Below are 24,534 nucleotides of genomic sequence, written 5' to 3' on the forward strand. Positions count from 1 at the left end.
CACAAACAGAACCTCTACATTCTATATGTTCCTGCCACAAACAGAACCTCTATATTCTATATGTTCCTGTCACAAACAGAACCTCTACATTCTATATGTTCCTCCCACAAACAGAACCTCTACATTCTATATGTTCCTGCCACAAACAGAACCTCTACATTCTATATGTTCCTCCCACAAACAGAACCTCTACATTCTATATGTTCCTGCCACAAACAGAACCTCTACATTCTATATGTTCCTCCCACAAACAGAACCTCTACATTCTATATGTTCCTGCCACAAACAGAACCTCTACATTCTATATGTTCCTCCCACAAACAGAACCTCTACATTCTATATGTTCCTGCCACAAACAGAACCTCTATATTCTAGATGTTCCTCCCACAAACAGAACCTCTACATTCTATATGTTCCTGCCACAAACAGAACCTCTATATTCTAGATATTCCTGCCACAAACAGAACCTCTATATTCTATATGTTCTTGCCACAAACAGAACCTCTATATTCTAGATTTCCCTGCCACAAAGATAACCTCTATATTCTATATGTTCCTGCCACAAACAGAACCTCTATATTATATATGTTCCTGCCACAAACATAACCTCTATATTCTATATGTTCCTGCCACAAACAGAACCTCTATATTCTATATGTTCCTGCCACAAACAGAACCTCTATATTCTAGATGTTCCTGCCACAAACAGAACCTCTATATTCTAGATGTTCCTGCCACAAACATAACCTCTATATTCTATATGTTCCTGCCACAAACAGAACCTCTATACTATATATGTTCCTGCCACAAACAGAACCTCTATATTCTAGATGTTCATGCCACAAACAGAACCTCTATATTCTAGATGTTCCTGCCACAAACAGAACCTCTATATTATATATGTTCCTGCCACAAACAGAACCTCTATATTCTAGATGTTCCTGCCACAAACAGAACCTCTATATTATATATGTTCCTGCCACAAACATAACCTCTATATTCTAGATGTTCCTCCCACAAACAGAACCTCTATATTCTAGATGTTCCTGCCACAAACAGAACCTCTATATTCTATATGTTCCTGCCACAAACAGAACCTCTACATTCTATATGTTCCTCCCACAAACAGAACCTCTACATTCTATATGTTCCTGCCACAAACAGAACCTCTACATTCTATATGTTCCTCCCACAAACAGAACCTCTACATTCTATATGTTCCTGCCACAAACAGAACCTCTACATTCTATATGTTCCTCCCACAAACAGAACCTCTACATTCTATATGTTCCTGCCACAAACAGAACCTCTATATTCTAGATGTTCCTCCCACAAACAGAACCTCTACATTCTATATGTTCCTCCCACAAACAGAACCTCTACATTCTATATGTTCCTGCCACAAACAGAACCTCTATATTCTATATGTTCCTGTCACAAACAGAACCTCTACATTCTATATGTTCCTCCCACAAACAGAACCTCTACATTCTATATGTTCCTGCCACAAACAGAACCTCTACATTCTATATGTTCCTCCCACAAACAGAACCTCTACATTCTATATGTTCCTGCCACAAACAGAACCTCTACATTCTATATGTTCCTCCCACAAACAGAACCTCTATATTCTATATGTTCCTGCCACAAACAGAACCTCTACATTCTATATGTTCCTCCCACAAACAGAACCTCTACATTCTATATGTTCCTGCCACAAACAGAACCTCTATATTCTAGATGTTCCTCCCACAAACAGAACCTCTACATTCTATATGTTCCTGCCACAAACAGAACCTCTATATTCTAGATATTCCTGCCACAAACAGAACCTCTATATTCTATATGTTCTTGCCACAAACAGAACCTCTATATTCTAGATTTCCCTGCCACAAAGATAACCTCTATATTCTATATGTTCCTGCCACAAACAGAACCTCTATATTATATATGTTCCTGCCACAAACATAACCTCTATATTCTATATGTTCCTGCCACAAACAGAACCTCTATATTCTATATGTTCCTGCCACAAACAGAACCTCTATATTCTAGATGTTCCTGCCACAAACAGAACCTCTATATTCTATATGTTCCTGCCACAAACATAACCTCTATATTCTATATGTTCCTGCCACAAACAGAACCTCTATACTATATATGTTCCTGCCACAAACAGAACCTCTATATTCTAGATGTTCATGCCACAAACAGAACCTCTATATTCTAGATGTTCCTGCCACAAACAGAACCTCTATATTCTATATGTTCCTGCCACAAACAGAACCTCTACATGCTATATGTTCCTGCCACAAACAGAACCTCTACATGCTATATGTTCCTGCCACAAACAGAACCTCTACATGCTATATGTTCCTGCCACAAACAGAACCTCTATATTCTATATGTTCCTGCCACAAACAGAACCTCTACATGCTATACGTTCCTGCCACAAACAGAACCTCTACATGCTATATGTTCCTGCCACAAACAGAACCTCTATATTCTAGATGTTCCTGCCACAAACAGAACCTCTATATTATATATGTTCCTGCCACAAACATAACCTCTATATTCTAGATGTTCCTCCCACAAACAGAACCTCTATATTCTAGATGTTCCTGCCACAAACAGAACCTCTATATTCTATATGTTCCTGCCACAAACAGAACCTCTATATTCTAGATGTTCCTGCCACAAACAGAACCTCTATATTCTATATGTTCCTGCCACAAACAGAACCTCTATATTCTAGATGTTCCTGCCACAAAGAGAACCTCTACATTCTAAATTCAAATTCAAATTCAAATTCAATAATTGGCTGACTGACTGACTGGCTGGCTGGTTGACTAGCTGACTGACTGACTGACTAACTGGCTGGCTGGTTGACTAGCTGACTGACTGACTGACTAACTGGCTGGCTGGTTGACTAGCTGGGGAAAAGGGTGTGGGATCTGAGCCTTGGTTAAACTGGAGTGTAAGTCAAAAGGAAAGTCAAACATATCCAAACAAAAGTACTCTCCAATAGAAGTTAGTAAAGCCCTACTTCTCTCACTTATAGTAGTAGTAAGTAAAGCCCTACTTCTCTCACGTAGTAGTAATTAAAGCCCTACTTCTCTCACGTAGTAGTAAGTAAAGCCCTACTTCTCTCACTTACAGTAGTAGTAAATAAAGCCCTACTTCTCTCACTTACAGGAGTAGTAAGTAAAGCCCTACTTCTCTCACTAGTAGTAGTAGTAAGTAAAGCCCTACTTCTCTCACTTACAGTAGTAGTACGTAAAGCCCTACTTCTCTCACTAGTAGTAGCAGTAAATAAAGCCCGACTTCTCTCACTTACAGTAGTAGTAAGTAAAGCCCTACTTCTCTCACTTACAGTAGAAGTAAATAAAGCCCTACTTCTCTCACTTACAGTAGTAGTAAGTAAAGCCCTACTTCTATCACTTACAGTAGTAATAAGTAAAGCCCTACTTATCTCACTTACAGTAGTAGTAAGTAAAGCCCTACTTCTCTCACTTACAGTAGTAGTATGTAAAGCCCTACTTCTCTCACTTACAGTAGTAGTAAGTAGTGCCCTACTTCTCTCACTTACAGTATTAGTAAGTAATGCCCTACTTCTCTGACTTACAGTAGTAGTATGTAAAGCCCTACTTCTCTCACTTACAGTAATAGTATGTAAAGCCCTACTTCTCTCACTCACAGTAGTAGTATGTAAAGCCCTATTTCTCTCACTTACAGTAATAGTATGTAAAGCCCTACTTCTCTCACTCACAGTAGTAGTATGTAAAGCCCTACTTCTCTCACTTACAGTAGTAGTATGTAAAGCCCTACTTCTCTCACTTACAGTAATAGTATGTAAAGCCCTACTTCTCTCACTCACAGTAGTAGTATGTAAAGCCCTACTTCTCTCACTTACAGTAATAGTATGTAAAGCCCTACTTCTATCACTTACAGTAGTAGTAAGTAAAGCCCTACTTCTCTCACTTACAGTAGTAGTAAGTAAAGCCCTACTTCTCTCACTTACAGGAGTAGTAAGTAAAGCCCTACTTCTCTCACTAGTAGTAGTAGTATGCAAAGCCCTACTTCTCTCACTTACATGAGTAGTAAGTAAAGCCCTACTCCTCTCACTTACAGGAATAGTAAGTAAAGCCCTACTTCTCTCACGTAGTAGTAAGTAAAGCCCTACTTCTCTCACTAGTAGTAGTAGTATGTAAAGCCCTACTTCTCTCACTAGTAGTAGTAGTATGTAAAGCCCTACTTCTCTCACTTACAGTAGTAGTAAGTAAAGCCCTACTTCTCTCACTAGTAGTAGCAGTAAATAAAGCCATACTTCTCTCACTTACAGTAGTAGTAAGTAAAGCCCTACTTCTCTCACTTACAGTAGTAGTAAGTAAAGCCCTACTTCTCTCACTAACAGTAGTAGTAAGTAAAGCCCTACTTCTCTCACTTACAGTAGTAGTACGTAAAGCCCTACTTCTCTCACTAGTAGTAGTAAATAAAGCCCTACTTCTCTCACTTACAGTAGTAGTAAGTAAAGCCCTACTTCTCTCACTAACAATAGTAGTAAACAAAGCCCTACTTCTCTCACTTACAGTAGTAGTAAGTAAAGCCCTACTTCTCTCACTAACAGTAGTAGTAAATAAAGCCCTACTTTTCTCACTTACAGTAGTAGTAAGTAAAGCCCTACTTCTCTCACTAACAGTAGTAGTAAATAAAGCCCTACTTCTCTCACTTACAGTAGTAGTAAGTAAAGCCCTACTTCTCTCACTAACAGTAGTAGTAAATAAAGCCCTACTTCTCTCACTTACAGTAGTAGTAAGTAATGCCCTACTTCTCTCACTAACAGTAGTAGTAAGTAAAGCCCTACTTCTCTCACTTACAGTAGTAGTAAGTAAAGCCCTACTTCTCTCACTTACAGTAGTAGTAAGTAAAGCCCTACTTCTCTCACTAACAGTAGTAGTAAGTAAAACCCTACTTCTCTCACTAGTAGTAGTAAATAAAGCCCTACTTCTCTCACTTACAGTAGTAGTAAGTAAAGCCCTACTTCTCTCACTAACAGTAGTAGTAAGAAAGCCCTACTTCTCTCACTAGTAGTAGTAAGTAAAGCCCTACTTCTCTCACTAACAGTAGTAGTAAGTAAAACCCTACTTCTCTCACTAGTAGTAGTAAATAAATCCCTACTTCTCTCAATAGTAGTAGTAAATAAAGCCCTACTTCTCTCACTTACAGTAGTAGTAAGTAAAGCCCTACTTCTCTCACTTACAGTAGTAGTAAGTAAAGCCCTACTTCTCTCACTAGTAGTAGTAAATAAAGCCAGTAAGCACATTGTCAACATCTGCAGCTAACATACCTGGACGGGGCCTGGTCAATACACCTCACCAGAAAAACACCCCTATTATTGCTTGTTGTCGCAACTACACAGTACGCACCTTAGTATATCTTCCCATGTTAATATCTCTGTTATGTTATCGCTCCATAACTGAGGACCTGGTTTATGTCTGTCTGTCTGTTAAGTCTGTGGTGTCGTTGTGCATAGCAGAGCTGGGTGTGTCTCTGGCTTTGTGTTCTCAGAGCTTCAGCTGTTGTTGGAGAGGGGTGCTGTTTTGTTAGCCTGAGGCTCTGAATTCCTCAACTAGGGCCCTGTGCATGTCTCTCACTCTCTGTGTGTGTGTGTGTGTGTGTGTGTGTGTGTGTGTGTGTGTGTGTGTGTGTGTGTGTGTGTGTGTGTGTGTGTGTGTGTGTGTGTGTGTGTGTGTGTGTGTGTGTGTGTGTGTGTGATGAGCCTGGGAGACACTCCCCACACTGTTGCTAAAAGCTAGCAACACCACCTGGGTGTGTGGGAAGGAGGGTTGGAGGGAGGGAGGTATGGAGGGAGGGAGAGAGGTATGGAGGGAGGTATGGAGGGAGGGAGGGTCTAGAGGGGGCCGATATCTACATTCCTAATGCTCATGTGAGAGCTGAGATACATATTTAGGAATGGGTGAAAGCAGTGATAACTCAGTATTTCCTGTTCAATCATTGTCATGGAATTGTTCAGGTTTCAGAGCGTTTCGATAATAAATAATTCTGTGAACGCAGAAAGATTAACATGGTCAGTTGCTAATAAAGTTGATCAGTTTGGGATGTTTTCTTTTTACAAACGTTTGCACAAAAGGAAAGCAGAGGTACGTTTCCTGTCTTGCGTAACGGCACACCGTTCTCTATTAGTAGTTGAACTGGGGAAAAGTTGGGAACTTCTTAGTGTTTTCTTTCCGCAAATTAGATATGCAACTGTTGATGAAGCATACAGATGGAAAAAATCCTTATAATAATTTTTGGGGGGGTAATATCAGCCTCTCAAAATATCCCACATAGCTGCATTTGGGTTTTTGACTATAATATCGCATGGTACAGCAAACAACAGCCTGTCAGCCCATCATACAAGTTGTCGTGAATCTCTGTACTTGTTGATACAACCTCTCTCAGCATTGTGTAACATTGGGTAACAGTGAGTAACATTGGGTAACAGTGGGAAACGTTGGGAAACATTGGGAAACATTGGGAAACATTGGGAAACATTGGGTAACATTGGGTAACAGTGGGTAACATTGATACAACCCCTCTCAGCATTGGGTAACATTGGGTAACAGTGGGTAACATTGGGAAACATTGGGTAACAGTGGGTAACATTGGGTAACACTGGGTAACAGTGGGTAACAGTGGGGAACATTGGGGAACAGTGGGTAACAGTGGGTAACAATGGGTAACAGTGGGTAACACTGGGTAACAGCAGGTAAAAGTGGGTAACAGTGGGTAACAGTGGGTAACAATGGGTAACAGTGGGTAACATTGGGTAACAGTGGGTAACATTGGGTAACAGTGGGTAACAGTGGGTAACATGGGGTAACAGTGGGTAACACTGTGTAACAGTGGGTAACAGTGGGTAACAGTGGGTAACATTGGGTAACAGTGGGTAACAGTGGGTAACAGTGGGTAACAGTGGGTAACACTGTGTAACAGTGGGTAACAGTGGGTAACATGGGGTAACAGTGGGTAACACTGTGTAACAGTGGGTAACAGTGGGTAACAGTGGGTAACAGTGGGTAACATGGGGTAACAGTGGGTAACAGTGGGTAACAGTGGGTGACATGGGGTAACAGTGGGTAACAGTGGGTAACATTGGGTAACAGCGGGTAACCGTGGGTAACACTGTGTAACAGTGGGTAATAGTGGGTAACACTGTGTAACAGTGGGTAACAGTGGGTAACAGTGGGTAACAGTGGGTAACAGTGGGTAACACTGTGTAACAGTGGGTAACATGGGGTAACAGTGGGTAACACTGTGTAACAGTGGGTAACAGTGGGTAACACTGTGTAACACTGTGTAACAGTGGGTAACAGTGGGTAACAGTGGGTAACAGTGGGTAACATGGGGTAACAGTGGGTAACAGTGGGTAACAGTGGGTAACAGTGGGTAACATTGGGTAACAGTGGGTAACAGTGGGTAACAGTGGGTAACAGTGGGTAACATGGGGTAACAGTGGGTAACAGTGGGTAACAGTGGGTAACAGTGGGTAACACTGGGTAACAGTGGGTAACATTGGGTAACAGTGGGTAACATGGGGTAACAGTGGGTGACACTGTGTAACAGTGGGTAACAGTGGGTAACACTGTGTAACAGTGGGTAACAGTGGGTAACACTGTGTAACAGTGGGTAACAGTGGGTAACACTGTGTAACACTGTGTAACAGTGGGTAACATGGGGTAACAGTGGGTAACACTGTGTAACAGTGGGTAACAGTGGGTAACACTGTGTAACAGTGGGTAACAGTGGGTAACACTGTGTAACACTGTGTAACAGTGGGTAACAGTGGGTAACAGTGGGTAACAGTGGGTAACATGGGGTAACAGCGGGTAACACTGTGTAACAGTGGGTAACATTGGGTAACAGTGGGTAACATGGGGTAACAGTGGGTAACACTGTGTAACAGTGGGTAACAGTGGGTAACATGGGGTAACAGTGGGTAACAGTGGGTAACATGGGGTAACAGCGGGTAACACTGTGTAACAGTGGGTAACATTGGGTAACAGTGGGTAACAGTGGGTAACAGTGGGTAACACTGTGTAACAGTGGGTAACAGTGGGTAACAGTGGGTAACACTGTGTAACAGTGGGTAACAGTGGGTAACAGTGGGTAACACTGTGTAACAGTGGGTAACAGTGGGAAACACTGTGTAACAGTGGGTAACAGTGGGTAACATGGGGTAACAGTGGGTAACAGTGGGTAACACTGTGTAACAGTGGGTAACAGTGGGTAACACTGTGTAACAGTGGGTAACAGTGGGTAACAGTGGGTAACATGGGGTAACAGTGGGTAACACTGTGTAACACTGTGTAACAGTGGGTAATAGTGGGTAACAGTGGGTAACAGTGGGTAACATGGGGTAACAGTGGGTAACAGTGGGTAACAGTGGGTAACACTGTGTAACACTGTGTAACAGTGGGTAACAGTGGGTAACAGTGGGTAACAGCGGGTAACACTGTGTAACAGTGGGTAACAGTGGGTAACAGTGGGTAACACTGTGTAACACTGTGTAACAGCGGGTAACCGTGGGTAACAGCGGGTAACCGTGGGTAACACTGTGTAACAGCGGGTAACACTGTGTAACAGTGGGTAACAGTGGGTAATAGTGGGTAACAGTGGGTAACAGTGGGTAACAGTGGGTAACATGGGGTAACAGTGGGTAACACTGTGTAACACTGTGTAACAGTGGGTAACAGTGGGTAACAGTGGGTAACAGTGGGTAACAGTGGGTAACAGTGGGTAACATTGGGTAACAGTGGGTAACAGCGGGTAACCGTGGGTAACACTGTGTAACAGCGGGTAACCGTGGGTAACACTGTGTAACAGCGGGTAACCGTGGGTAACACTGTGTAACAGTGGGTAACATCAATACAACCAAAACCCTAGTGTTGCAAGCGTCATGCTCTACCAACTGAGCCACACGAGACCCAATCTATTGTCAGTTAACATGCCTGTATTACTAGCAGACGTACAGTAACAGGATCTCTGATGCTGGTTAGATTGAGCTACAGCAACAGATAATCAATTGAGCTGGGAGACATCTCACACACATACGCACACACACACACACCTGTCCTGCCCCTTTTTCTGACACACACACACACACACACACACACTGACACCGTCGTGCCAGCACGTTAGTTGTTATGGAAACACGGCTCTCATGAGAGATCTTATCAGCCTGTGAGATACCGTAACTATTTCAACACAGACACAGACACCACACACTCTTAGAACAAAAAGGTTCTATCTAGAACCATAAAGGCTTCTTCAGCTGTCCTCATAGGAGAACCTTTTAATAAAGAACAATTTTCGGTTCCAGGTAGAACCATTTCGGTTCCAGATAGAACCCCTTTCAGTTCCATGTAGAACCTTTTTCGCAGAGGGCTCTACATGGAACCCAAACAAGTTCTACCTGGAACCCAAACAAGCTTATACCTGGAAGTATTGAACTATATAGGCGATGGATTCCCCCTTTCAAGCTTTGACATAAAACGATCTTAAATGCAAATCTACAGCACATGAAAAAGGACCACATCATATGGTATATTCCACGATCCCGTTGCGATATTTTACTTAATTTCCCCAAACCATAAGTTAAGTTTTACTGTCATGTGCACGAGTACAGTGAAATGCTTTCCTTGCAAGTCTTTTTATTTTTTTTATACAAAATATACAGTAATCAATAACAATGTACACTGAACAACAAAAAATATAAAACACAACAAAACAACAGTTTCAAAGATTTTAATGAGTATAAGCCTGTTTGGGTTTCATGTAGAGCCCTCTGCGAAAAAGGTTCTACATGGAACTGAAAAGGGTTCATAGAAGGAAATTGTTCAATTGAAATAAATTCATTAGCGCCTAAGCTACGGATTTTACCCGACTGGGAATACAGATATGCATCTGTAGGTCATAGATACCAACCAGGCTGTTGATTGTCTCCTGTGGAATGTTTGGACCCACTCCTCTTCAATAACTGTGTGAAGATGCTGGATATTATCAACCGGAACACGTTGACGTACACGTCGATCCAGAGCATCCCAAACATGCTCAACGGGAAGAACTGGGACGTTTTCAGTTTCCAGGAATTGTGTACAGATCCTTGTGACATGGGGCCGTGTGTCACGATGCTGAAACATGAGGTGATGGCGGTGGATGAAAGGCACGACAATGGGCCTCGGGATCTTTTCACGGTATCAAATTGTCATCGTTGAAATGCCATTGTGTTCGTTGTCTGTAGCTTATGCCTGCCCATACCATAACCCCACCGCCACCATGGGGCACTGTGTATAGGGGGAAGGAGACAGGGATACTGGAGTGATAGAGGTGGATATTTATAGGGGGAAGGGGACAGGGACACTGGAGTGATGGAGGTAGATATGTATAGGGGGAAGGAGACAGGGATACTGGAGTGATAGAGGTAGATATGTATAGGGGTAAGGAGACAGGGATGCTGGAGTGATAGAGGTAGATATGTATAGGAGTAAGGAGACAGGGATGCTGGAGTGATCGAGGTAGATATGTATAGGGTAAGGAGACAGGGATACTGGAGTGATAGAGGTAGATATGTATAGGGGGAAGGGGACAGGGATACTGGAGTTATGGAGGTAGATATGTATAGGGGGAAGGGGACAGGGATACTGGAGTTATGGAGGTAGATAAGTATAGGGGGAAGGTGACAGGGACACTGGAGTAAAAGAGGTAGACAAAGTGGAGTCGCAATTCAACGGCTCAGACACGAGATGTACGGGACAAGGTCCACAGACAATCACAGATTACAAAGGGAAAACCAGCCACATCGCGGTACCTACGTCTTGCTCCTAAACAAGCTAAATACCTTCTTCACCCAGTTTGCAGAAAACACAGTGCCACCGATGTTGCCTGCTTCCAAGGACTGTGGGCTCTCGTTCTCCATGGCCGACAAGAGCAAGACATTTTTAGGTGTGTTAACGCTCGCAAGGCTGCTGGCCCAGAAGGCATCCCTAGCCGCGTCCTCAGAGCTTTCGGACATACCTGTATTCAATCAATCATTCTCAATCGATCACCAAAGAAAGCAAAGGTAAGTGAACTAAATGACTATTGGCACCTAGCACTCACTTTTATCATTATGAAGTGCTTTGAGAGGCTAGTTTAAAACCTCTTTAGGATAGGGGACGCTTGCATCCCACTTGGGCAATAAACAGGGGAAATGCAGCGCGGCAAATAAAAAAAAAATATATAAAATCAAACCTTCATTAAATCACACGTAAGACACTCAATTAAAGCTACACTCGTTGTGAATCCAGCCAACATGTCAGATTGGAAAAAGGCTTTTTGGCGAAAGCATAAGAAGTAATTATCTGATGATAGCACAACAGTAAACAAAGAGGGTAGCATATTTCAACCCTGCAGGCGCTACACAAAACGCAGAAATAAAATATAATCCATGCCTTACCTTTGACGAGCTTCTTCTGTTGGCACTCCAATATGTCCCATAAACATCACAAATGGTCATTTTGTTCGATTAATTCCGTCCATATATATCCAAAATGTTCATGTATTTGACGTGTTTGATCCAGAAAAAAAAAACAGTTTCCAAAAAATACCTGACACCCTAGACCCACTGCAATTTGCTTACCGCCCCAATAGATCCACAGACGATGAAATCACCATCGCACTGCAAACTGCCCTATCCCACCTGGACAAGAGGAATACCTACATCAAAATGCTGGTCATTGACTTCAGCACAGCATTCAAAATCATAGCACCCTCCAAGCTCATTAAGCTTGGGGCCCTGGGACTGAACCCCGCCCTGTGCATCTGGGTCCTGGACTTCCTGATGGGCCACCCCCAGATGGTGAAGGTAGGAAACAACACCTCCACTATGCTGATCCTCAACACAGGGGCCCCACAAGGGTCCCCTCTAATACTCTCTGTTCACCCATGATCACGTGGCCACACACACCTCCAAATCAATCAAGTTTTCAGATGACACAACAGTATTGGTCTTGGCCCCTAAGACCCTCAGAAACTTTTACAGTGTTGGGGGTACTGTGCTGCTGGAGGGACTGGTGCACTTCACCAAATAGATGGCATCATGAGGGAGGAAAATTTGGTGGATATATTGATGCAACATCTCAAGACATCAGTCAGGAAGTTAAAGCTTGGTCCAATGATGGCGAGCTTTACACCACTCCAGCCGATGCTTGGCATTGTGCACGGTGATCTTAGGCTTGTGTGCAGCTGCTTGGCCATGGAAACCCATTTCATGAAGCTCCCGACGAACAGTTATTGTACTGACGTTGCTTCCAGAGGCAGTTTGGAATTTGTTAGTGAATGTCGCAACTGAGGACAGACAATTTTTACACGCTAAGTCTCGGTGGTCCCGTTCTGGGAGCTTGGCCTACCACTTTGTGGCTGAGCCGTTGTTGCTCCTAGACATTTCCACTTCACAAAAACAGCTCTTACAGTTGCTGTGGAAGCTCTAGCAGGGCAGAAATTTGACAAACTTGACTTGTTGAAAAGGTGGCATCCTATGACAGTGCCACATTGAAAGTCACTGAGCTATTCATTAAGGCCATTCTACTGACAATGTGTCGCTATGGAGATTGCATGGCTGTATGCTGAATTTTTATACACCTGTCAGCAGAGGGTGTGGCTGAAATAGCCGAATCCACTCAGTTGAAGGGGTGTCCACATACGGTACTATACACTGTATATATATATATATATGTCTGTGTGTGTGTGTGTTTATGTTTGTGTGTGTGTGTGTGTGTGTGTGTGTGTGTGTGTGTGTGTGTGTGTGTGTGTGTGTGTGTGTGTGTGTGTGTGTGTGTGTGTATAGAGTTTTTGAGTGTGCATAAAGTCAGTGTAAAAACATTTAATGAAATTAAAAGGGTCCATGAAGCCATTTGGTTAGCCATTTGGATAGCCGTTTAGTTAGCTATTTAGTTAGCTATTTGGTTAGCTATTGGGTTAGCTATTTGGTTAGCCATTTGGTTAGCCGTTTAGTTAGCTATTTAGTTAGTTATTTAGTTAGCTAGTTGGTTAGCCATTTAGTTAGCCATTTAGTTAGCCATTTAGTTACCATTTAGTTAGTTATTTAGTTAGCTATTTGGTTAGCCATTTGGTTAGCCGTTTAGTTAGTTATTTAGTTAGCTATTTGATTAGAAGAGATCTTCTGTTGAATCTGACAATTAATCTTAATGGTTGTACAGTCGTCTCAAATAAAACTGTGAAGGACCTCGGCGTTACTCTGGACCCTGATCTCTCTTTTGAAGAACATATCAAGACCATTTCAAGGACAGCTTTTTTCCATCTACGTAACATTGCAAAAATCAGAAACTTTCTGTCCAAAAATGATGCAGAAAAATTAATCCATGCTTTTGTCACTTCCAGGTTAGACTACTGCAATGCTCTACTTTCCGGCTACCCGGATAAAGCACTAAATAAACTTCAGTTAGTGCTAAATACGGCTGCTAGAATCCTGACTAGAACCAAAAAATTTGATCATATTACTCCAGTGCTAGCCTCTCTACACTGGCTTCCTGTCAAAGCAAGGGCTGATTTCAAGGTTTTACTGCTAACCTACAAAGCATTACATGGGCTTGCTCCTACCTATCTCTCTGATTTGGTCCTGCCGTACATACCTACACGTACGCTACGGTCACAAGACGCAGGCCTCCTAATTGTCCCTAGAATTTTTAAGCAAACAGCTGGAGGCAGGGCTTTCTCCTATAGAGCTCCATTTTTATGGAACGGTCTGCCTACCCATGTCAGAGACGCAAACTCGGTCTCAACCTTTAAGTCTCTACTGAAGACTCATCTCTTCAGTGGGTCATATGATTGAGTGTAGTCTGGCCCAGGAGTGGGAGGGTGAACGGAAAGGCTCTGGAGCAACGAACCGCCCTTGCTGTCTCTGCCTGGCCGGTTCCCCTCTTTCCACTGGGATTCTCTGCCTCTAACCCTATTACAGGGGCTGAGTCACTGGCTTTACTGGGGCTCTCTCATGCCGTCCCTGGAGGGGGTGCGTCACCTGAGTGGGTTGAGTCACTGATGTGGTCATCCTGTCTGGGTTGGCGCCCCCCCCCCCCCCCCTTGGGTTGTGCCGTGGCGGAGGTCTTTGTGGGCTATACTCAGCCTTGTCTCAGGATGGTAAGTTGGTGGTTGAAGATATCCCTCTAGTGTTGTGGGGGCTGTGCTTTGGCAAAGTGGGTGGGGTTATATCCTTCCTGTTTGGCCCTGTCCGGGGGTGTCCTCGGATGGGGCCACAGTGTCTCCTGACCCCTCCTGTCTCAGCCTCCAGTATTTATGCTGCAGTAGTTTATGTGTCGGGGGGCTAGGGTCAGTTTGTTATATCTGGAGTACTTCTCCTGTCCTATTCGGTGTCCTGTGTGAATCTAAGTGTGCGTTCTCTAATTCTCTCCTTCTCTCTTTCTCTCTCTCGGAGGACCTGAGCCCTAGGACCATGCCCCAGGACTACCTGACATGATGACTCCTTGCTGTCCCCAGTCCACCTGGCTGTGCTGCTGCTCCAGTTTCAACTGACCTGAGCCATAGGACCATGCCCCAGGAATACCTGACATGATGACTCCTTGCTGTCCCCAGTCCACCTGACTGTGCTGCTGCTCCAGTTTCAACTATTCTGCCTTATTATAATTCGACCATGCTGGTCATTTATGAACATTTGAACATCTTGACCATGTTTTGTTATAATCTCCACCCGGCACAGCCAGAAGAGGACTGGCCACCCCACATAGCCTGGTTCCTCTCTAGGTTTCTTCCTAGGTTTTGGCCTTTCTAGGGAGTTTTTCCTAGCCACCGTGCTTCTACACCTGCATTGCTTGCTGTTTGGGGTTTTAGGCTGGGTTTCTGTACAGCACTTTGAGATATCAGCTGATGTACGAAGGGCTATATAAATTTTTTTTTTTTTGATTTGTTTTGATTTGATTAGCCATTTGGTAAGCTATTTAGTTAGCTATTTAGTTGGCTATTTAGCAGTCGTATGGCTTGGGGATAGAATCTGTTCGGGATCCATAAAGGGTTTTAATAGAGGTCCTGGATGGCAGGGATCTCGGCCCCAGTGATGCACCAAGGGTTGTCCGCACCCTCTGTATCGCCATGCGATCGGTGCAGTGGACACACCAAGTGGTGATGCAGCCAGTCAATATGCTTGTCAATGGTGCAGCTGTAGAACTTTTTGAGGATTTGAGGGCCCGTATGCTGTCGCGCCATCTTCATGACTGTTTGAATGTGTGTGGACCATTTTTATGTCTTTAGCAAATTGGATACTGTCATACTGTCATACTTCGAGATGGCCACTGGTCTTACAGTTTGGGATATTTTGTTGTGATTTGGTGAGGGAGGATAAATTATCTGGGGAAAAAGGTTAGGTTATAATTGCCTTGGAATTATTCCTGTGCTATCAATCTGTGGAATCCATGTAGCAAAATAGAATGTAAGATCGCAAGACTTGGGGGATGGTTGTACGAGGTTAAGGTCATAGTAGAATAGAGGAATCTAGGTTAAGTTCATAGTGGAATAGAGTAATCTAGGTTAAGGTCATAGTAGAATAGAGGAATCTAGGTTAAGTTCATAGTGGAATAGAGTAATCTAGGTTAAGGTCATAGTAGAATAGAGGAATCTAGGTTAAGGTCATAGTAGAATAGAGGAATCTAGGTTAAGGTCATAGTAGAATAGAGGAATCTAGGTTAAGTTCATAGTGGAATAGAGTAATCTAGGTTAAGGTCATAGTAGAATAGAGGAATCTAGGTTAAGTTCATAGTGGAATAGAGTAATCTAGGTTAAGGTCATAGTAGATTTGAGGAATTTGAATAGAAATTCCTCAACATGTCTACTGCATGTCTGTTGACACACAACAGGGAAGCATCTACAGGTGGAATATCCAAAATGTCGCCCACGTTAATTGTGTGTGTGTGTGTGTGTGTGTGTGTACTGCTTCCTTTCTTACAGTATAAAGAGTTGTATATTAATATATAATGTTAATATATTGTATTATACAGTAGTAGTGTATAGGAAACAGTCATTACTCAAACAGGGGGATATGTCAAGAATCTCTGTAATTAATATAGTATCGTATAGGAAACAGTCATTACTCAAACAGGGGGATATGTCAAGAATCTCTGTAATTAATATAGTATCGTATAGGAAACAGTCATTACTCAAACAGGGGGATGTGTCAAGTCTTGTCTGTCTCTGTAATTAATATCAGTCATTCAGGACAGGAGCTGTCTCCTTTATTACGCAATACGCATTTCTATGTATCATCACTAGTAATGTTCAATCAGCCATTGACAGAAATACCATGGTTATGACATATTTTTTAATGAAATGCTCCCATAATGTTTCATTCAAGGCATTACACACCTTCTTCTAATCCATAATATCTGTTTAACAAACTGAAAAACCAATGTCTGAAAACTGACACTACGTAAGACAGATCAGGTGACCTCCGAGGCCACGAATGCAGACCCCCCCCCCCCCCCCCCCCCCAAAGAGTCAGTATACAAAGACTTGATTTGGAGTTGGAATAGTTGACTTGGAGTTGAAATAGTTGATTTGGAGTTGGAATAGTTGATTTGGGTTGGAATAGTTGATTTGGAGTTGGAATAGTTGATTTGGAGTTGGAATAGTTGACTTGGAGTTGGAATAGTTGATTTGGAGTTGGAATAGTTGACTTGGAGTTGGAATAGTTGATTTGGAGTTGGAATAGTTGACTTGGAGTTGGAATAGTTGACTTGGAGTTGGAATAGTTGATTTGGAGTTGGAATAGTTGATTTGGAGTTGGAATAGTTGATTTGGAGTTGGAATAGTTGAGTTGGAGTTGATAGGTTTGATTTGATGTTGATAAGGTTGATTTGGAGTTGGCAGAGTTGATAGGCTTGAGTTGGAGTTGGTAGAGTTGATTTGATGTTGATAAGGTTGATTTGGAGTTGGCAGAGTTGATTTGGAGCTGGCAGAGTTGATTTGGAGTTGGCAGAGTTGATTTGGAGTTGATAGGGTTGATTTGGAGATGATAGGGTTGATTTGGCATTGATAGGTTTGAGTTGGAGTTGGCAGAGTTGATTTGGAGTTGATAGGATTGAGTTGGAGTTGATAGGGTTGAGTTGGAGTTGGCTGAGTTGATTTGGAGTTGATAGGAATGATTTGGAGTTGATGAGGTTGAGTTGGAGTTGATGAGAATGATTCGGAGTCAATGAGGTTGAGTTGGAGTTGATAGGGTTGAATTGGCAGAGTTGAGTTGGAGTTGATGGGAATGATTCGGAGTCGATGAGGTTGAGTTGGAGTTGATGGGAATGATTCGGAGTCAATGAGGTTGAGTTGGAGTAGGTAGGGTTGAGTTGGAGTTGGTAGGGTTGATAGGGTTGAGTTGAAGTTGATGGGGTTGAGTTGGAGTAGGTAGAGTTGAGTTGGAGTTGGTAGGGTTGATAGGGTTGAGTTGGAGTTGATAGGCTTGAGTTGGAGTAGGTAGGGTTGAGTTGGAGTTGGTAGGGTTGATAGGGTTGAGTTTGGGTAGGTAGGGTTGAGTTGGAGTTGATAGGAATGATTTGGAGTTGATAGGGTTGAGTTGGAGTTGGAGGGTTGAGTTGGAGTAGGTAGGGTTGAGTTGGAGTTGGTAGGGTTCATAGAGTTGAGTTGGAGTTGATAGGGTTGAGTTGGAGAAGGTAGGGTTGAGTTGGAGTAGATAGGGTTGATATGGTTGAGTTGGAGTTGATAAGGTTGAGTTGGAGTAGGTAGGGTTGCATACTGCGGAGTCATAACCCCAGGTGCTGGAATGCGCGCAAACAATATTCACCTGAACAGACTTGCAGTGATAATGGAGATTCTTCCAACTCAACTCAGGTAGCAAATGCAATGCTTTCATATATCTACACTGGTAAAAGCACTCATACCGTCAAGAAATGTCAATCACCTTACTCCAGGCATATGTTCTATCCTCAGGCTTCATGTTTATATTATAACTCATATGATGGTATAATTTTGACCGACTTCAAACGACCCACTAATAGTTTAGTTTCGAATAAAACGTAAACAATAATTGATAACTCCAACCGCTTTAACCGGAGGTAACCAACCTTCTGCTACGCCTCCCAACACCGGAATCTGAGTTTACACATCTGACATTTAAAAAACACATTGAAGTTATTATATTTGCGTCTTACCTAGTTGAAGGACATGTTCCTCCACGAGCATCTGCACAGAAATGTTCTATGGTTATTTCTAATAGATTGATTCCTAGTCCTGACTGACTCTGGCTCCAACAGTACGTGGAACAGGTATTTACTCGAGCCAAGCCACTCCCTTGCCTTGGTAGGTAGGTCACTTCCTTATTTCTGTAGCGTGGACCTCTCTCTCTCTCTCTCTGTCAATGTCTTTTGTGTTTTAGGAAAATAAAGGATATTATGTTGTAATCAGCTGTGCAGTTTTTATTTTTTTATAACCCATAGACATATTGGTGTTGGGCTATGTTTGCTGTAGGACTACAGTATATTGTCTTTGCTGTAGTAAACATGCAAAAGCTATTTCAAAGTACTGGGATAATATATAGATCCAAATGTTTCCAGTGTGTTTTCCATAGAAAGGATTGTTTTTTATATTTATTTAATCTTTTTTTTTACCTTGATTTAAGGCAAGTCAGTTAAGAACAAATTCTTATTTACAATGACGGCCTACCAAAAGGGCAAAAGGCCTCCTGCGGGGACGGGGGACTGGGATTATAATTATTATTTTTTTTAAATATAGGACAAAACGCACATCACAACAAGAGAGAAAACACAACACTACATAAAGAGAGACCTAAGACAACAACATAGCAAGGCAGCAACACATGACAACACAGCATGGTAGCAACACAACATGACAACAACATGGTAGCACGACAACATGACAACACAGCATGGTAGCAACACAACATGACAACAACATGGTAGCACGACAACATGGTAGCAGCACAGCATGGTAGCAGCACAGAATGGTAGCAACACAACATGACAACAACATGGTAGCAACACAACCTGGCAGCAGCACAACATGGTAGCAGCACAAAAACATGGCACAAACATTATAGGGCACAGTCAACAGCACAAAGGTCAAGAAGGTAGAGACAACAATACATCACACAAAGCAGCCACAACTGTCAGTAAAAGTGTCCAGGATTGAGTCTTTGAATGAAGAGATTGAGATGAAATGATACACGGTATATAAAGTCCACATTTCCATTTACCTCAAACGATCCATAACGCACAATAAGAATAATATGTAAGCCTTCTACAAGACAAAGGGTTGACTGATTTGGGAGGCATCTTTTTTTTCATAGGCTAATGATATTATTTCCACAGCCAGATATCCACCCTGGAGTTTTCCAATAACAAATATATTGACCAGTAGAGGGCAGTATAGATCTAAACACACCACTGGCCTCCGCTGCCATCTCAGACACTACCTACCTTAGTTCAAAACTTGCCCTTTAGAGGCTGTATTAAAATCTCTTTAGAGGCTGTATTAAAAGCCCTTTAGAGACTGTATTAAAAGCCCTTTAGAGGCTGTATGAAAAGCCCTTTAGAGGCTGTATAAAAAGCCCTTTAGAGGCTGTATTAAAAGCCCTTTAGAGGTTGTATTAAAAGCCCTTTAGAGTCTGTATGAAAAGCCCTTTAGAGTCTGTATTAAAAGCCATTTAGAGTCTGTATGAAAAGCCCTTTAGAGTCTGTATGAAAAGCCCTTTAGAGGCTGTATTATAAGCCCTTTAGAGTCTGTATTAAAGGGGAGCAGTATCCAAAGACAGGAACAATACAACAGGGTTGAAATAAGAGGGTTGACATAACTGTAGTTCTGTTCTAGGTACTAGACAGAAGGTTAGAGGGTTGATATAACTGTAGTTCTAGGTACTAGACAGAAGGCTAGAGGGTTGATATAACTGTAGTTCTAGGTACTAGACAGAAGGCTAGAGGGTTGATATAACTGTAGTTCTAGGTACTAGACAGATGGCTAGAGGGTTGATATAACTGTAGTTCTAGGTACTAGACAGAAGGCTAGAGGGTTGATATAACTGTAGTTCTAGGTACTAGACAGAAGGCTAGAGGGTTGATATAACTGTAGTTCTAGGTACTAGACAGAAGGCTAGAGGGTTGATATAACTGTAGTTCTAGATACTAGACAGATGGCTAGAGGGTTGATATAACTGTAGTTCTAGGTACTAGACAGAAGGCTAGAGGGTTGATATAACTGTAGTTCTGTTCTAGGTACTAGACAGAAGGCTAGAGGGTTGATATAACTGTAGTTCTGTTCTAGGTACTAGACAGAAGGCTAGAGGGTTGATATAACTGTAGTTCTAGGTACTAGACAGAAGGCTAGAGGGTTGATATAACTGTAGTTCTGTTCTAGGTACTAGACAGAAGGCTAGAGGGTTGATATAACTGTAGTTATGTTCTAGGTACTAGACAGAAGGCTAGAGGGTTGATATAACTGTAGTTCTGTTCTAGGTACTAGACAGAAGGCTAGAGGGTTGATATAACTGTAGTTCTGTTCTAGGTACTAGACAGAAGGCTAGAGGATTGATATAACTGTAGTTCTGTTCTAGGTACTAGACAGAAGGCTAGAGGGTTGACATAACGGTAGTTCTAGGTACTAGACAGAAGGCTAGAGGGTTGACATAACGGTAGTTCTAGGTACTAGACAGAAGGCTAGAGGGTTGATATAACTGTTGTGTATTAGACAGTCACAGCTGCTATGAGGGTTCAGGTCTGGAGCCTCAGCCAATACCAACCCTGGGTCAACAGCACTGCAGCAACACCAAAACACTGGCTAGATGAACAACACAGAACTACAGCACCAACACCAACACACTGGCTAGATGAACAACACAGAACTACAGCACCAACACACTGGCTAGATGAACAACACATAACTACAGCACCAACACCAACACACTGGCTAGATGAACAACACAGAACTACAGCACAACACACTGGCTAGATGAACAACACATAAATACAGCACCAACACCAACACACTGGCTAGATGAACGACACAGAACTACAGCACCAACACCAACACACTGGCTAGATGAACAACACAGAACTACAGCACCACCACCAACACACTGGCTAGATGAACGACACAGAACTACAGCACCAACACCAACACACTGGCTAGATGAACAACACAGGACTACAGCACCAACACCAACACACTGGCTAGATGAACGACACAGAACTACAGCACCACCACCAACACACTGGCTAGATGAACGACACATAACTACAGCACCAACACCAACACACTGGCTAGATGAACGACACAGAACTACAGCACCACCACCAACACACTGGCTAGATGAACGACACATAACTACAGCACCAACACCAACATACTGGCTAGATGAACAACACAGAACTACAGCACCAACACACTGGCTAGATGAACGACACATAACTACAGCACCAACACCAACATACTGGCTAGATGAACAACACAGAACTACAGCACCAACATACTAGCTAGATGAACAACACAGAACTACAGCACCAACACCAACACACTGGCTAGATGAACAACACAGAACTACAGCACCAACACCAACACACTGACTAGATGAACAACACAGAACTACATTACCAACACACTGGCTAGATGAACAACACAGAACTACAGCACCAACACACTGGCTAGATGAACAACACAGAACTACAGCATTACACCAACACACTGGCTAGATGAACAACACAGAACTACAGCACCAACACACTGGCTAGATGAACAACACAGAACTACAGCACCAACACACTGGCTAGATGAACAACACAGAACTACAGCATTACACCAACACACTGACTAGATGAACAACACAGAACTACATTACCAACACACTGGCTAGATGAACGACCCAGAACTACAGCACCAACACACTGGCTAGATGAACAACACAGAACTACAGCACCAACACACTGGCTAGATGAACGACACCGAACTACAGCACCAACACCAACACACTGGCTAGATGAACGACACAGAACTACAGCACTAACACCAACACACTGGCTAGATGAACTACACAGAACTACAGCACAACACACTGGCTAGATGAACAACACATAAATACAGCACCAACACCAACACACTGGCTAGATGAACGACACCGAACTACAGCACCAACACCAACACACTGGCTAGATGAACGACACAGAACTACAGCACCAACACCAACACACTGGCTAGATGAACTACACAGAACTACAGCACAACACACTGGCTAGATGAACAACACATAAATACAGCACCAACACCAACACACTGGCTAGATGAACAACACAGAACTACAGCACCAACACACTGGCTAGATGAACAACACAGAACTACAGCACCAACACCAACACTGGTCAGCAATGGGGGCAATAGCACACACCACAATTTCATCTGCATACAGATGTTGTTTTCTGTGTTTTTTGTGTGTTTTTTTAATGTAAATATTGAAAAGAACTGGACCAAGAATCAATCCCTGTGGGACACCCATTGTTATGTCCAGAAAACCTGATTTAACACCAACAGTAAATACACACTGTGTTCTGTCCTTTAAATCCTTTTCAAACCAGCTACATTGAAGCTTCTGAATTAAGTAATGAGTAAAAGGCTCTAGACCGGGTCAATAAAAAAATAACTCACAGTATTTCTTCTTCAAACATTTAATTAAGAACATAATTTAAAACCATACGAAGTAGCAAAGATGATCCTATGACCTGGTCTGAAACCTGATTGGTGTACATTTAGAACGCATTTTGTAATTAATCTAAGTTGAGTATTTTAACCAAGGGTTCTAGAATTGTTGCTAGGCAAGAGAGTTTGGACATGGGGGCGATCATTATTTAGGTCACACGGGTCACCGTCTTTTTGTGAAGGGTGGAGTATATGGGCCGCATTCCAAACCCTGGGGATGGTACCAGAAATAGATTCTGCAATCAGAGAAGCAGAAAGCTGCAGCATGAAAGGATCAAGCCCCAGTGGATTATTATTATTTTTTTTAACATCAATCTTGCGCAAGGCGTCTAGCACATCACAAGTAGAAAGTTGTTGAAATAAAAAATAAAGATTCACTAGAAGTTGACCGACCTGCCAATGAGCCAACTAGAGTCTGAATGAGGGGCAGGCAGTCAACTGACTGGCAAATCAGGGTCAATTAAACCACAGTTTATTTCAAATAAAAAACATTTTTTCTCAGTAATGAGGTCAGAGTCTGGCACAACTTGCTTAGGCAGGGAAAGGGGGGAATTTCCACGCTTCAGTGCTTAAAACTGTTTTCCAAAATGTAGACGGATCACCAGCAGAGTGTTCAGTGACCACAGACCCCACCCTCAAGGAAACTCCCAGAAGGCTTTGGGTGTAAAGGTGAAAACATGGAATGCTTTGATCTAACATAGCTCCAATGCACCCTCCCTATCCCTCTCTCTACCCCACCACTACCCCCCTCTCTCTACCCCACCACTACCACTCCTAGCCTGACCCTACCCCCTCTCTCTACCCCACCACTACCCCTCCTAACCTGACCCTACCCCCCCTTTCTCTACCCCACCACTACCCCTCCTAACCTGACCTTACTCCCTCTCTCTACCCCACCACTACCCTTCCTAACCTGACCCTACCCCCCCTCTCTCTCTACCCCACGACTACCCTTCCTAACCTGACCCTACCCCCCCTTTCTCTACCCCACCACTACCCCTCCTAACCTGACCTTACTCCCTCTCTCTACCCCACCACTACCCTTCCTAACCTGACCCTACCCCCCCTCTCTCTCTACCCCACCACAACCCTTCCTAACCTGACCCTACCCCCCCTCTCTCTCTACCCCACCACTACCCTTCCTAACCTGACCTTACTCCCCCTCTCTCTGTACCACACCACTACCCTTCCTAACCTTACCCTACTCCCCCCTCTCTCTCTACCCCACCACTACCCCACCTAACCTGACCTTACTCCCTCTCTCTACCCCACCACTACCCTTCCTAACCTGACCCTACCCCCCCTCTCTCTCTACCCCACCACTACCCTTCCTAACCTGACCCTACCCCCCCTCTCTCTCTACCCCACCACAACCCTTCCTAACCTGACCCTACTCCCCCCCTCTCTCTCTACCCCACCACTACCCCACCTAACCTGACCTTACTCCCTCTCTCTACCCCACCACTACCCCCCTCTCTCTACCCCACCACTACCCCTCCTAACCTGACCTTACTCCCCCTCTCTCTACCCCACCACTACCCTTCCTAACCTGACCCTACCCCCCCTCTCTCTCTACCCCACCACTACCCCTCCTCACCTGACCCTATCCCCCCCCCCCTCTCTCTACCCCACCACTACCCTTCCTAACCTGACCCTACCCCCTCTCTCTCTACCCCACCACTACCCTTCCTAACCTGACCCTACCCCCTCTCTCTCTACCCCACCACTACCCTTCCTAACCTGACCACTACCCTCCGTTCTCTC

General features: G+C 43.3%; 1 protein-coding gene across 1 annotated transcript in view; it reads right to left on the reverse strand.

Moving 5' to 3' along the window:
- LOC139414886 (protein-tyrosine kinase 2-beta-like) overlaps positions 1-18,308 on the reverse strand; it is a 72,491-nt gene extending 54,183 nt beyond the window's left edge. Inside the window, exon 1 of the mRNA XM_071162483.1 lies at positions 18,225-18,308. The gene's annotated coding sequence lies outside the window, so the exon portion shown is untranslated. The remainder of the gene's footprint in view (positions 1-18,224) is intronic.
- Positions 18,309-24,534: the final 6,226 nt, after the last annotated feature.

The sequence above is a fragment of the Oncorhynchus clarkii genome, chromosome 8 (genome assembly GCF_045791955.1).
Source record: "Oncorhynchus clarkii lewisi isolate Uvic-CL-2024 chromosome 8, UVic_Ocla_1.0, whole genome shotgun sequence".
Lineage (NCBI taxonomy): Eukaryota > Metazoa > Chordata > Actinopteri > Salmoniformes > Salmonidae > Oncorhynchus > Oncorhynchus clarkii.